The 15,444-nt window shown below is 43.5% G+C and overlaps 1 protein-coding gene across 4 annotated transcripts in view; it reads left to right on the top strand.

The window, feature by feature from the left end:
• Positions 1 to 4,090: 4,090 nt before the first annotated feature.
• The window catches only part of CEMIP2 (cell migration inducing hyaluronidase 2), a 70,723-nt gene continuing 59,369 nt past the window's right edge, over positions 4,091 to 15,444 (top strand). Inside the window, exon 1 of one of the 4 annotated variants that reach the window (XM_019730812.2) lies at positions 4,091 to 4,222. The gene's annotated coding sequence lies outside the window, so the exon portion shown is untranslated. Of the gene's footprint in view, positions 4,223 to 4,687; positions 5,198 to 7,326; positions 7,434 to 15,444 lie in introns of those variants that run through there. The other 3 variants (XM_019730821.2, XM_074330562.1, XM_019730841.2) reach the window with 3 other exon arrangements.

The following is a 15,444-nucleotide window of genomic DNA, read 5'->3' as shown; positions in this document are numbered from 1 at the left end:
TGGGAATCAGGATGGGATATCATTTTTTTCAGAGTAGAAGGTCATGTTTTGAATGAGAAAAACAAAAGAGGTTTAATTCCTACTTATCTAACAGAATTTAGAGGCTTAAAGTGAATATTCTTTTCCTTTTTTTTCTGACATGACTGTGCCAGAGTTTTAGCTATATCAGAATTGCTTACATCATGCTGTAAAGCAAGTATCCAGACAGTTTAAATGGAAATATGCAGTCTTCCTAACAAGCTGATGAAGTGTGAGAATGAGGTTAGTTGGAAGAAAGGACATAGAGAAAGAAGAGATGGTTTTGGAGGTACTCAGTTGAACCACAGCAGACAAAGCTCACACTAACATTTTGTAATGTTATTGCACCAGGTCAATGGAGGAAAATTACCCTAAGTCTTTTAATTAGGTGAGGATGGCAAATAGCATATCAGCACTTTCCTGGTGAAGCATTAGTCACCTGGAGAATCATTTCCACACCCATATATCAAGGGTAGCAGGGAACAAGTATGAACAGGAGAACATGACTTAAAAAAGATCTGTTCAGACCCTCATGGAATGAAACACTGTAGGAATTAGTAATTTCTACAGCCTGAGGGAATACAGAAAGGGGAAGAATGGGTGATAGTCCAGGAAGGTTCTGTTTTAAAAGGGTTTGAAGGGAGAAAATTCAAGCAAGCAGAGACACTAACGTGCCGAATGCGGAGGTACACAGACCCCTTCCAGTTCCTGGTATTTTTTCCTCTCTCCTCTCCTGAAGGCTCTGTGAACTGCTTTGTCATCCACCCAGCAAGCAGTGTCACTCTGCAAACACTGTGCTAGGCCCTGAGGATTTAAACATGAAGGAGTTTCCATCTAGAATCTCTGAATCTTCAGATGCCCGGTCTACCTGCTGTGAGGAGCTGGGCAGAATGGGAATGGCTGGGGTAAGACCTGTTTAAAAATCATAGCACAATGCAGAAGGATTATAGCAGATGTGTGCACACAGCCATTGGAGCTGAGGGGAGACCCTGACTGACCCGAGATCCATGTTCATAGAGGGGGTGACATTGGCTATAGTTCTCAGTAGAGGAAAAGGATAGTGGCAAGTGTGGTATAGGATTTGGCCAACCAGGGTATAGAGTGGGAGGACTGGCATTTCAGAGAGCTAGGACAAGGGACGCACATACAGAGCCAGAGAGGTTTGAAAGGATAAGACACGTTTGGAGGGCGGCTGCTGTTTCTCAGCATTAAAAAGAAAGTTCCAGCTTCCTGTAAGTGATGCTAACGGCATGTTTCTTATGGCCTTCACCTCCAACCTGGATTCCCAAGAGCACTTGGTTTCCTGTCTGCACCAAAAAAGTCCCTGAGAGTGTAACTTGATATAAGATTCCAATTTAGCCAGTCATGGAGGGCCAAAGAAGAGGCAACCAAAGAAGAGAAGCCCCATCATACAGTTTGCTGAGCACTTATGGGGTGAATAGCTAAGCCCCTTACAGCATTGCCATATTTAATTCTCATGACTCCATGTGCTAGGTACTCTCATTATTCCCATTGTAAGGAAGAAACTGACGCACAATGAGGCTGGGCCTCTCGTCTGAAGTTAAATAATTAGTGAGCTATGGATCCGAGTTCTAATCCAGGCAATCTGACCAAATGGCCTCAACTCTGAGCCAGGTGATCTCCTGCCTCACGACTGTGAATACTGCCACCACCAGGAAAAAAGAGAAAAGTATCATATGAGCGTCCCAGTCATTCTGGGGCTTCTCCCCGCATACGGAAAGGATAGCACAACAGGGAGGGTGTCATATACCATGTGAATGGGCAACATGGAGGTGTGCTGAGCAGCTCTGAGTGCTGTCAATAGCTGGCCCTCAGGGACTGCTTCAGAAGCTATGGTCCCTTGCCCAAGGTCATGCCACTTCCCAATGACTGATTCAGGAGGGAATATAGAGGTTCAGCTGTGTAGTCCCCATAATTCTGAAGGGCCATGCCAGCTCCTGGGCCTCCGGGAGGTCAGTTGAGCCTGTTGTTGGGTGCACACTACAGGTCGACTTCTCCGTCTGCCCCACCCTGCTTCCTCTCCCTCCCAGCACAGGGATCCGCCCCGTGGGTATTCCTTAATGAACATCCTGCCCCTGGCTCAGTCTCAGAGCCTGCTTCCCTGGGAACCCAATTGGTGACAATGTCAGTTCCACTGACCGGAGAAGTCTGGCATCTCACTTTGTTCTGTCTCCTTTGTAACTTCCTTTCACATCAGTTTTCTTTGTTTTTCATGTTCCTGACAAACATCTAAAAACAAAAGTTTATACAATTCTCAAAGGTAGGCTACACAAAGATTCACCCCCCATTGGTTTGTTTAATAGACTTTACTTAGAGCAGTTTGAGGTTCACGACAAAACTGAGCAGAAGGCACAGAGATTTTCCTGAAACCCCCAATCCTTATCCCCCTGGCACAGCCTCGCCCACTATCAACATCCACTTCCGTTGATTTTGGCAGTAGGTACAGGTTATGGAAGTAAGACCTCTTTAAAACCAAAACTTGCATTAAAATAATGTCTATGAATTTTTAATTGCTGTTTTGAATGTTTGAGGGATTGGCAGATTTGATTCCAATGAGCTCTTGCTCTGTGACCTGAGGCAGGCTCCTTAAATTTTTTGAGTCCCCGTGTCCTCTTCTCTAAAATTGGAAAAATAGTCATTGGGAAGATTAGATATTCCAACTCCAAGCAAAGTGCCTGGCACTTACTAATATTCACAAAATGGCATTTTTTAAATGTAAAGTTGGCACTGCACAGGCCACAGGGTGTATTTGTTTCCTGTGGCTGTTGTAACACATTGCCACAAACTTTGGGGCTTAAAACAACAGACATTTCTTCCCTTATGCCAGAAGTCCAAAATCAGTTTCACTAAGCTGAAATCAAGTTGGAGGCTATAGGGGAGAATCCTTCCTTGCTTTTTCCCCCCAGCTTCTGGTTTCCTTCACTTGTGCCTGCATCACTCCAATCTCTGCCTCTGTAGTCACATTACCTTCTCCACATCTGTATGTGTCAAATCTCCTGCCTTCCTTTTTTAAAGATACATGTGATTGCAGCTAGGGCCCACCCCGACAACCCAGGATAATTTTCCCAACTCAAGACTGTTAATTTAATCACATCTGCAAAGACCCTCTTTCCACATAAGGGAATATTTCCAGGTTCTAGTGATTAGGATCTGGTATCTTTGGGGGGCTAATTTTTTTTTTTGGGGGGGGCTATTTTTCAGCCTACCACATAAATGGTGACACAGTTCCTGTCCTGTCTTTATAAGACATGGTCCTAAACATTTTACCTTTGAACCACTAAAATGGTCTTGTACCTTCCCGTTTGCCATTCAAAACCATCTGCCTTATTTTAAGAATATTCCTCCCTCTTCCAGAAGGGACAGTGGCTCCCAAAGTAGGATGTTTCTTTACATTTCACCACTAAACCATGTTGCTATTTTGGAGGCATCTTTCCAAGGCTTTAATTAATTCGAGGATGCTCTCTAGTATTGTTTCTCAAACTTATCCAGGCCCCTGTGATTCAGTAAGTAGTGTAAGGTCTGGGAAACAAAAATTTCAAAATGTCCCAGGGGGATGTTATCATCAACCAAGATTTAGAAACACCGATTCCTACGAAGTCCTGAACCCAAACCCTTGAAACAGGGAATTCCCCTTCTTGCCTGCTGGGTGTGTCATGGTTACATGACTGAGTTTTTATTAAAAGAAAAGTTCTGAAAACCAAGCAATGCTGTCTGTACAGTGTTCACTGAGAGAGTTCCCTAGTGGGAAAGCTTCCAATTCCGAATTAAATAGATGACGACGGCCCAGATTTGGTAGTCCTACTGCTGTCACTAGCTCGGGACCTCGTGGGTCTGACTGATCAAACCCGGGCCCGCGCCCTCAGCGGTAGTCAAGGCTTTTCCTCGGTGAGAGCAGCTCCAGTGAGTGGTGGCGGCTGGGCTACTCCAACCCCGTTGTGAGCGTCCATATAGAGAGGTACTTAGACACTGGGTGGGCGGGGGAGTGGCTTTCGGCGCCACTCCTGCCAGCGGCAGCCACTCCAGAGTGGCGCGGGCAGGGGGCGTGGGAAGGCGTAAGTGTATTTATTCTGGCATGAGAGCAGGGTGCTTGGGGCCGTTCGGAGCTGCCAGAGGAGCTGTCCTGACCTGAGAACTGGCTAGTTCTTCGCAAACGGCTAAGAACCCAGCGCCCATGGTTGACCAGGTGGGGGCGGCCGCGGTTCGGTGGCCGGACGAACAGAAAATGTGCAGTTGTGGAAGTTCCTTTGGGGTTGATGTGGATGGACAGTCCGGCTCAGCCGGGAGTTAATGGGGGCGCAGTCAGACTCAGCTGCGGGTGATGGGGGTGCAGTCAGGTTTAGCCAGGAGGTGATGGGGGCGCAAGATCAGGTTCAGTCAGGCCGGCTGCGCGTGGCGCCTAGCGCCGTGGGTAAGAGCATGCAGCTGCAGCCCGGGGCGCTGGTTGAGGGAACTGCCTCCGCACCCTGCGCTCAGGCGCGGTTCCTGGACGCCGGAGCGATGGGCACTGAGTGCCTGCGTCCGCAACTCGCTCGGGTGGGTGTGACGGGAGGAGCCCTGCGTGGCTGCCGCCTCCTCCGGCCGCAGGCCCCGCCTCTCCCTCCGTCTTGCCCGCCCTCCTCCGTCTTGCCCGCCCACCCACCCAATCCGCAGCCCTCGGCCCTGGACAGCCGGGTAGCTTGTCTGGCCGGCGGAGGCTGAGCGCGACCTTAACGAGCCGCGGCGCCCGCCGACCAGGGCCAAGCTTGACTCCCGGGAGCTCGCTCTGCCCCGTGTCGCCGCCTCCTCCCTATTGTCGCGGGGACGCTCAGGCGGCCGCGATTCTCCTCCTCTTCCTCCCGGAGGGGAAGGAGCGGAGAAAGCCGAGCGGCTGCTTCGGGAGAGCGAGCCGAGGCCCCTGCCCCCGAGGCTCGGGGCTGGAGGAGGCGGAGGCGGAGGGAAGTGCGCGTCATTCCCGAGCAGAGAGAGTTTCACCTCCAGGCTCGGGCTGCAGCTGCCAGTTGCGTGAAAGCAGCGGCGGCGGCGGCGGGCGCCAGGGCTCGAGGAGCTTCCTGGCCATGGAGAGGAGATCCGGAGCCGGGGACGCCAAGAGCTCGGCTCTGTGTCTTTGGACCGCTGTGTAGGCACCTGAATTAGCCGACGCTAAGCGGGGGAGGGAAAGGTAAGAAGCATGGGGTCACCCGCTCCCCGCCCCGCCTCCCTCATTGCCCTCTGGGGCCACTGTGGGACGCGGACTGCAGTCCCCAGCACCTTCCCAGCTCCTGGCGGCCTGGCATGTAGCACTTCTGCTGCAAGGGAAAACGTCCTCCTGCTCCCCGCAGCGCCCCCTCCCCCCGCGCGCGCCGCCTTTCCCCTCTGGATTAGGAGTAATAAGACTTCCCTGGGGTAAATCCTCACCATAAGAAAGGCTCTTTGGACTGTGATTTCTTTCTCTCCCTCTCTCTTTTCATTACGTTTACGGGGAAGGAAACAATGGACCTTTGAAAGTCGGTGTGAACAGACTCAAACTTTCTGGAGAGGGCTGGGGTGGGGGAATAAACCCCACAGGAAGCCGACTACAGGGAAAGGTTGATGGAATGTGTGTTGCAGTCTCGGCTTTAGTGCGCGCGCGCACTTGCCTTTGGGGTGATCTTTGTCTCTTTACTATTCCCCCGGGTTGTTGGGCCCCCCGCCCCCATCCCGCTTTCTGTTAAAGTAAGGCGAGGCTTTAAAATCGCGTGCAGCTCAGCCCTGGACCACACTTCCAGCTTTCCAGTGAAGAATTGGGAGGTCTTGGCAAAGAAGGGGGAACCGTGAGGACCCCAAAATGCTGTAGTTAATGCTGGTTGCTACATCCCTTGCAATAAAACCAAGGTCCTGACATCCCTGGATGCTCTTTGCTGAGGGTTGATGTGTGTCGCCAAACTTCGCTATGGAGCGGAAACCGCTCACTTCAATGCTCCACGTGAGGTTAGGAAAACAGACTTTGTATATGTCTCCTTTCATCAGCAGTAGGAGTTAGGAATAGAGTGCTTAATAATTTTAAGCACGCACTTTCCACACAGGAGCCACTAGTGCACTGGCCCCGTTTTCCCTTTTCTTGTTTCAGTGTGACAAAGTAATGGGATGTTGCATAATTGCAGGTGTTGGGCATCAGTAGTGGTTGTCTTCCTGAGTTCTTCCCAGTGCAAAGTGAGAAGAATTTAGAGAAGGGATGGAGGGAGGTTCACCCGAGCTGTGGGAGGCTAGAATCCTCTGGGCAGCCTGGCATACCTGTTGGAAATGGTTCTGTGTTAAAAACAAACACATTTAAAATATTTAGCCATAATGGTTCTTTGGTTGGATAGAATAGAGCTATTACTGTTGTTTGACCCTTGAAGGAAGCTTGCTGTTTTAAAAATTGGTCTGGGTATCATACTCTGGTTTTGTGTGCCTTTGGCTATTCAGAGGGTTCTTTTGAGTTTGCATTTCCGGGCAAAGCAGAAGAAAGTGCAGTAGGCACTTCCTCTGTTTAGTAAACATTCAGTGCTTTATCCTTTACATTAAAACCACTCCCCTCTGCTTTCTTTGTACCTGCAGTGCAGGATCAGCAAGTGTAGGGGTGGAACTGGAGGTCTGTCTCCTGGCTTTCAGTGCAGTCCACCCGAGGCTGTTTTATCTGAGGAATGTGTGTTTACAGGCTCAGCAAATTGAGGTTAGAAGTGAATTATGAGTCATCACCTGTTCTGTTTTAACAGCCTGTGAATGTGTGAGCGAGCTGAGGACTGGTCACTGGGTGTGTGGACAGGGAAGCCAAATCTGTAAATTCTTACAGGACTTCCTTTGTCACAACTAATTGTTTGAGTAAAATCTACCTTGATCTAACCTGTAACTTATAGATTTTCAGAAGCCTCACAACAGGAAACCAGAATGTGACAACACCTCATTCATGTCCTAATAGACCTAATCAAGCCTGTTCTCAAACAGCTACCTGGGAAATGAAGAGAAGACAAAGCAAAGGAGTAAATTAGTTTTGGGCCAATTTCTGAAATCCAAAGGCTTCTAGTAAGGTACTTACTAGCTATGCATCTCTGGGCAAGTTTCTGAAATTGGCTATGAAAAAGAAGAAGAAAATTTAAATGATCACTGTTAAATTCACAGTTTAAGACTCACATGGGATGATGTATGTAAATATGTACCTTGTAAAGTGCTGTAAAATAATGAGCATTGCATCATCCTCCCTCCCACCCACCATCCATTTAACTCACAATTATTAATCACCTATTGTGTGTTAGGGCCCTTTATAAGCAATCTGAATGCCCACCCGCTTCCTGGAGTGTTCATGTTGGTAGGGAGAGGGAATTGGGTCTTTGGTTGAAGCTTGGGAGGTCAGAGGGAGTGAAGATAATCTGTGTGGTGGCTTCCACCTATAAAGAAAGGTAAGACAATTTATGCTCTTGAAGAAATCTGTCTAATCAAGGAGCAAAAGAAATTAACAATTAAGAGGCCCAGTAAATGTGTGTTTGGAGAATTATGCATAGAATGCTTCAAGAACACAGAGGAGGATCAGATTTTGGGGTGGAGGAGCAATTTAGTGAAAAAGACAGTTTACTGAATCAGGCAAAATAGTAGGGACTGAAAACTGGTGTCAGACATACCATTTGGAATGTAAAGATTAGAGGATCTGAAGTCAGAACTGAGTTTAACAAAAGGCTCTGACAATTGCTAACCATTTGCTATTGGGCAGATCTCCGAATTCTTCATACTTTACTTTTTCACATGTAAAATGAGTTTAAAGATACTTTATGGAATTCTTTGAGGATTAAGTTTGATTTAATTTGCTGTGTATATGATAAAGTACCATACAAGCTAGTGCCTTTTGATATCAAAAGTACTTTCCAAATATGTTCTTCTTAAAGCTATAAATAAGATACAAATCATAATTTAATCTAATTGGTCTCAGTCACAGATTTCTGTTTTGTTCTGAATCCCATTTTGAGTGCAAATCCTCTGACTTTAGGTTGTTACCATTTGGCACCCCAGTCACTGGAAATCTTTTTATGGTATTTGGGTTGTGAGCGCTAATTAAAAGGATGGACTGTCTCGTATAGCACATCAATTGAGAGGTGCTTGTCTGGATCTGTACTGTAACTTCTGTACTCTTCCCTGCCTCTCAAGTCAAGCTAGCCCTTCTGCTTTCCTCTATCCTAACAAGATGAACATAGAAAAGGAAAAAGAAAGGAACAGAAAGTTACGTGCCTGCATTTTTGAGACCGTAAAGATCACCCTGATGACTAGATGGGTACTAGACTTATCAGGGTGACCACTTGTAAGGTATAGAAGTGTCTAATCACTGTGTTGTACACCTGAAACTAATATAACATTGTACGTCAACTGTAATTGAAAAAATAAATGTGACAAGATCACCCATACTAGTTTTCTCCAATTGTAAAGAGGTATAATTTTCAACTATACTGTTAAAGAAAGGCTGTTCTCTCAGTAGCCGCAGCTGCTGTGTGGGTGAAACTTGAATCTGTAAGTACTACTTGCTGTAATAGCCTTGCTTTACTTCTCCTCTTGAAATGGACTTCAGCTCATCTGACATTTTCATAAATTCCCTTTGATATAGAAATCCATACTCAGATATTTGAAACTATCATGTTAAATGGGACTTTATTGGCGGGGAGGTATGAAAATAAACCAGTTTTCAGGACAGTGCTACGCATGCTGAATCTTACCATGTAGTTTCAAAAGGCCTTAAAAATAATATTAAAACTAGGAAGTTGAGACCCAAAGAGGTTAACTAATTAGGTAAGGTCATATAGTAAATTAGTGATTGCATAGGGACAAGAACACATTTGTCCCTATTTCTGGTCAGCATTTTTCTTTTTCCTCCAATATACTCTAATTTGTTCCTGTTTGGTTTTGTTAGCTATTCAGTTATTTTAATGTTGCACGGTGAGATAATTTGCATTTGGGCTCAGAAACCCATTGCACCCAAGTTTAAGGCAGACACTATACCTTCGTTTTCCTTTGGGAGAATTTACACATGACATGGTGTATAGAGTGAGGGGATGTTACTTGTAATAAAGTTCTGCCAAATAAGGAACTAAATGTAAGAATAATGTTAACTTTGCTTGCATTTTCTATAAATAGTACACACATTTCAAATATTGTAAAAGCGTATACTTTTTAAATGAATCAAGTTCCTGGAAACATTCAGATTTGTGTTATGAATCATATGATAACAGCATGTTAGCAAAATGTTTGCATGCTCTTTTGTTTTCCCTATACTTGCTTTGGGAAGCCTTTAATATTGGTTGTCAGGATCTGCGTTCAGCCAGTATTTTGTTGCATTCCTAAGATGTGCAGGCAGTGTACTGGTTGCTGTGAGCAATACGAAGATGAATGAGGCATAGGGTCTTTATTAACATGTCTCTTTTAAAAAAGAGCAACAGACTTGGAAGCTGTGTATGACTTAAAACACAGAATTGCTATTCCCCCCACTCCCAAAAACAACAACAAAAAAAATCAGTCTTTGATCTAGTAGGCAATCTGCTTTGAAATTGTTATCATTAGATTAATGTTGTAACCAGATTTGTAACAAGACAGTTATTTTCATTACATGGTGACAAGTGATAAACATTTTACATTTATTTTATCAGGGCTCCATCTTAATTTGGACAACAAGTGAAAATTTGGCAACATTTGATGGAATTTTATCTGATGAAAGTTTGCCTAGGAGAGCTGCAGCAGTCTTAGCTTTAACATGTTTTTTGAAAAAAGGACTGTAGATATGCGATTGGAACATTGTTGCCTGAAAGGGTTGCAATTTAAGACAATCCATATTAAGCCCCTGAGAAAAGAATCGTCCTCATTGACTCTGAGTTTGATGTAAGTATCTTAAAACATGAACAGCCATCAGGAACGAGATGTCCTGGTCATGTCTGATTATTAATTCTCTCTGAAGAGTGAAATTGTTACTGATTTGGGGACTTGCCTAATTACTGGGTGGTACTTGGAAACTGCAAGCTTTTTGTCATCATGGTCTCCACCAATAGCAACTCTCTTCCTTGAAGGATGAGTAGTTTCTTCGCATACAAAGAGGTTGGAAAACTAATTATTGTCATTTTAGGGATTGGAAAGATTAAGTTTAGCCAAAGGACAAATGACTGATTCCTCTTTTAGAAGGGGATGAGAAAAATGAGTCATTGTGGTAAAAAAAAGGCAAACCACATAACATTTTTTTTTAATACCATCATTGCCACGGCTATATATATGTCTTTATATGAGGATTTAAAAAATATACTTCATTAATGCAAAAGATGTGGCTTTAATTGTTCAGTAGATGCTTGGTGAGTGCCGTTTCCCAGCCATCCTTAGACAGAAACATCCTCAGAAACATACTCAGACAGAAGTGCTAGCAGTGTTGAGAAGCTAGCAATTTGATAGGAAGTACGTTGTGTATGAAGGCATAGCTGAAAAGGCCAAATGAGAGATGAATCATCTTTTCAGCATGGTTAATGACTGGCATCTTTTGATTAATGTTAATTGCTGCTTTTCCAAGTGCCTGCATTGATTTAGGCACTGTCCTTTCCACAGGGCCACCGTTCACAATGTAAGGTCAGCTCATGGCTAACTTTCTCCAACTGCCTGGTCACCATGTTGTCTGAGCTTAGCTTTAACTGTAAAGTGTTTCTTCGAGCTTCCTGTTTGTGCTTGTGGCACCGGAGCTCATCACACAGTCCCTGTTTTCCTGTCTTCTGTCCCTGTTCTGCCACGTAAAGTCCGACCACTGCTCTAGTGCTCAGTAATTGCTTGTTCAGTGGAGGTCCTGCCTTTTTTTCCCCCTCTGGCACCCTTGAGTTTTGATGAACATTGATTGAGGAGACTGTGGAGGAGGCATAATAAAGTCCTTTTGGTAGGCCTAGGTTTCACATGCCCTAGGAAGACAGGGCCTACGACTGTTTTGTATTTTGTCCTGGAACTCATTTGCAGGTGATCCTGTCTGCCAGCCTTCCAGAGACTATGAAAGACTTCATGAGTCTGTTGTATCTAACACCCCGCCCCCCGCTGCACACCTCCTCCCCCCCATGCTGATCCCTGCTGGACAGTATGTGGTCATTTTAGTGGCAGAGTTCAGTGGTAGATTTTAGTTCACACATACAAAGTAAGAAAGCTGTTAGTTGTGGTCTGATGGTATACATTTGGGGAAGTAAGTTTGCCAAGGCTCTTAAAAACGTAAACTCTGTTCCATTCATAGTGATTTAATAAACTCAGGCAATCACCTCTTTAGACCCACCAGTCCTGTTTTTGCCCCAACATGCATGGTAATTACGTGTTTACTTGTGTCTTCTCCCGACCCCTCAACACTAGCATTTCAGCTCCATGAAGGGAGAGATGATATATAGGTTTTTGTACCACTGGGTCCCCATTATCCAGCAGAGTCCTAGTCTCATAAGAGATGTTCAAACCTGAACGTGTTCCCCATCTGGTAAGGCTTTACTGTCAGTGGTTAATGTTGTATTTAAAATAGGCTATGTGTTGTAAATGTAAGCTATAGGACACTTGGTTTCTTGTACTGGCCTTGCCATTAATAGAAATTTTGCTTTGCTGCTGAATTGAGTAGCCCTGGATTATTTCAGTCTGCACATCTCATTATTTATCTGGACTATTTCTTAGTTTGAAAGGCATGCCAAAATATACTCATTATATGTTTCCTATTGTCATTGCATTCTGATGTCCATATATCACTAGATCATGAACTTTTGGTATGCCTGGGCTTATTTATCAAACACATCTCTGTCGTCTCCCCACTCGCGCACTGCCCCCTCCCCCCCAACATTCTACTGATACAATTTTCTTGGCTCTTTCTTCTTGAGCAGTATTTTAAAGCTTTGTCCCTGGTGCTTGGCAGAAAAATGCAGCCCACAGGCAGCTCTGCCGTTTGCTATAACCTTAATTAAATCAGCCACCCTCAGGTCAGACTTTGGTTTGGTTTTTTCTTTCGAAGGCCAGCTGCAAGGCTGATGATAGGCCTGCGCCTGCCATTGTGTGCCTCTGCACAGCCATCCGTCACTGCCAGCAGGTTGGGAGCCTTTCTGCTGTGTCCTCTCAGCCAATGGAGAGCGAGGGCGAAGGGGGATGGTCTGCTTTTTTCCCCCTCCTGCTTTCTTTTGTTGCCCATGACAATGTTCTCCAGCCTTTTCATTCTACCAGTGATCTTGAGTTTAGGGTCAAGGATTGCTTTTCATGGCTGTGGTTAACAGATCTGAAAAAAGACAGGATTAATGAGTTAGTTGGTGGCAGAAAAATTAGACATTTGCCTCATGGACCTTGCATAAATGAGAGAAATATATGAATTAAACATAGTTCTTAAAGGTCACTTATTTCACTTTAAAATGGGAAAATGTTCACTTGGTTTACTTTGGGCATTTGTTTTGAGGGATCATAGTTTAACAGGAGCTTCCAATATAATTTGCCAAGGATACAGCCACCTTTGTGAAATTGTAGCTAATTTGATAATCTGACTTCCTTAAATACAGACCCATAAGCATTTATTTTCTTGTTTTCAACATAAGCAAACTCGTAGTATTTTTAGTTAATATTTGTTTTCTAGGGATTTACTATTTTTTGATTATAGTTTTCTAGCAGAGAGTACATTATAACTTACTGAAAAGTGAATTTCTAAGCAGGAAAATACAAATTATAACTTTAAATAGTACTTATTATAACTCACATACTTATTCTAACTCAAATGGCCACATAATTTTTAGAAAATGTAGTCTTTTTAGGACTATATACCGGGGGTGCCAAAAATATGTATACAAGTGGACACTTTGGTCAGCATTGCTCAAGCAGTAGTTTACCGTAATCAGAAGTGTCTGGATGCTGATGTAACCACTTTGAGCACCTCTTGTAATTGCAGAAGTCAAATGTGACTTGTATTCATCTTTTGTTGTCAGTATATACTGAGTATTACACTTTTAATACCGTTTTCCTTTCTTAAAACGTGTATACAGTTTTTTGGCACCCTCTGTATTTGAACTATTCCTTATAATTCCTCTGTATTATATTTTAATAGAGTTAGTATATATTGGGAGAGTTATTTCCTTTTGAGGAAGAAGATAACGTGAACAATACATGGTACAAACTAGGAGTCTGGTGTATATTGGTGTTTATGTATATTAGGAGCTTACTTGGGGAGTGTCATTCATCATATCTAAATTGACCAAATGGAGAAAGAAGGTTGGGGAACAGAATTAAAGTTTCTCAGTCCCTTACCCTTTCACTTCATCGAAAGAGGTTTCTGTTAAGGGTTGGTACATCCCCCTTCTGCCTCTAAGCCTTGGACTGGGTAGGATCAGCTTAGTAAGAGTGAACCAGGATCCATGTAAGTAAACTAACTGTGCCAAGTGTCTTATTTTTTGGGAACATGCCAGACAATTGCAGGTGATAGTGACTCATCTTGATTTTGAGAGTTGAAAGAAAAAGACAGAAGGGCTCTAACAAGTACAGTGCAAGGTGAAAATGAAGAAAGTGTTCTTGTGCAACAGTGTGAAGCCAGTGCCCTGTAGCGGTTTCAGGGTTTTAATTCTTTGGGAGTGTGCTTACACGAAACCAAGCACATCTCTGAATGAAAGTGAACTAAATTTTTTCCCACTATCTGTCTGTTTTCTCCCAAACAGCTATATAGATCTCCACCAAACATTTATGCTGAACTCCTTTGCAGTGGTTGTGGAAAAATGTATTTTGTCCTGTATGCTCTGGGAATGGAATATGTATGTAATACAGTGTATTCCTCTAAACTAGATAAAGGATTTTCTTCCCAGAAATTCTGCTTCAACCTTTGTTTTTGAAAATCTTTACACTATGTATTTAAATACACAATCTTCATGAGACTACTGATCACACTTAAAAATTTATTTGACAGTTTATGAAAGGCCTGAAAGTCAACTTTGCTAAGTTTATTTCTTACTGAACAGTGTTGTATCATTGAGGTATTGAGCTCATTGTTTATCTACAAGTACAGATATAATCTGAATCTAAAACAAAACTAAATGAAACCTCCCCCCCAAAAAACCCAAATGTGAAAATCACCTTGGTGTTAATTTTCTGTTGTCTGTCTCCTAAAAATAGGAGATTGCAAGTTGGAACTATTCATTGAAACTTCAAGGTCATTAGGAGCTGGTTCACAATTTTATTAGGTCATAATTACTAATACTATACATATTTATCATTGTTTTCATGATAATTCATGAACCTGTCTCTTTCCTGGCATGTTTTATTTTTTGCTGTGATGCAGCATACCAGTCAATGTGTTACAAAGACCTACCAAGATCTTAAATAAGAGGAAAAGTTTCCTCAGCCAGATTTTGGCCAGTTGTACTGAAACTCTTGTAAAGCAAAGACTGTAACTTGTAGGACTGACCTTTAGGTTGGATACTGTTTTGAAAATGACGTCCCTGCTCAAAGAAGAAAAAGCTTGATGAGATCATGCCACCTTCTTGACTTTTCTTACAAGCCTGGATTTTCCATTCAGAAATATGTTCTCATCATAAGTGGAGGCAGGGTTGAAAAGAGCTTAAAGGAGTCACCAGTATTGCGTTTTCATGAGGTGTTCAATCTGATGTGGCCACAATGAATGGCACAGCGCTAGGGCTATGGGGCCCCCGTCTGCGTTGGGTTGGAGGGGTTGGATGAACTTGGGGACTGAGCCTAGCACATGGCCTCCAGGGCCAGTGTCCTCAACCACTGTGTGTGGCTGCTACGCATGTATGGTGGTGAATTTGTCTTCTATATTAGCACCTTAGCAGTAGACAGAACCAGGAAAACTCAGCTCTTTTAAAGAGCTCTTACTAGTTTTGAATTAATGCTGTTATCTCTGGATTGAGAAGACTTTCCGGTTGATGATAGCATTCATTGGCTATCAGCATAACAATATAAAATGGAATGGAACATTTTCCTTTTTCCTATGTACCTACTGCATTTCATGGTGGTATTAAAATGATTACAAAGTATTGTGAGAGGTTGAGCTTGTCTAGGTAGTTTGCTGCTCTTTCTCTTTAGAATTCCTATTTGCAGTTGGTAATAATACCTTTCAGCCACCTGCGTGAGACTACATACCAGGATTGAATTTTGTGAAAAATAATGTGTTGACTTTTTTGCTTGAAATGGTGAATGTTCTCCATTTTTCCCAAATCAGGGCAATTGATAGAGATTAGACAAATTTCTCAGAGCCTCAAGGATATTAAAAAGGATTAAGTGGGAAATTCCAATTTTTCTCTGTGATATACACAGGAATACTTTGATTTAAGTTCAACAAATGCTTATTGAGTAGTTACTGTGTATATGGCCCAGGAGAATACTAAGATGACTAAGACATCGTCTCTGCTCTCAAGAGGCTTCTTATAAGTCAACTGCAGGAAATAGACATATACATACATGAAC

Source organism: Rhinolophus sinicus, linkage group LG04, assembly GCF_036562045.2.
Source record: "Rhinolophus sinicus isolate RSC01 linkage group LG04, ASM3656204v1, whole genome shotgun sequence".
Taxonomy (NCBI): domain Eukaryota; kingdom Metazoa; phylum Chordata; class Mammalia; order Chiroptera; family Rhinolophidae; genus Rhinolophus; species Rhinolophus sinicus.
This window is presented reverse-complemented; position numbering and strand designations above follow the sequence as displayed.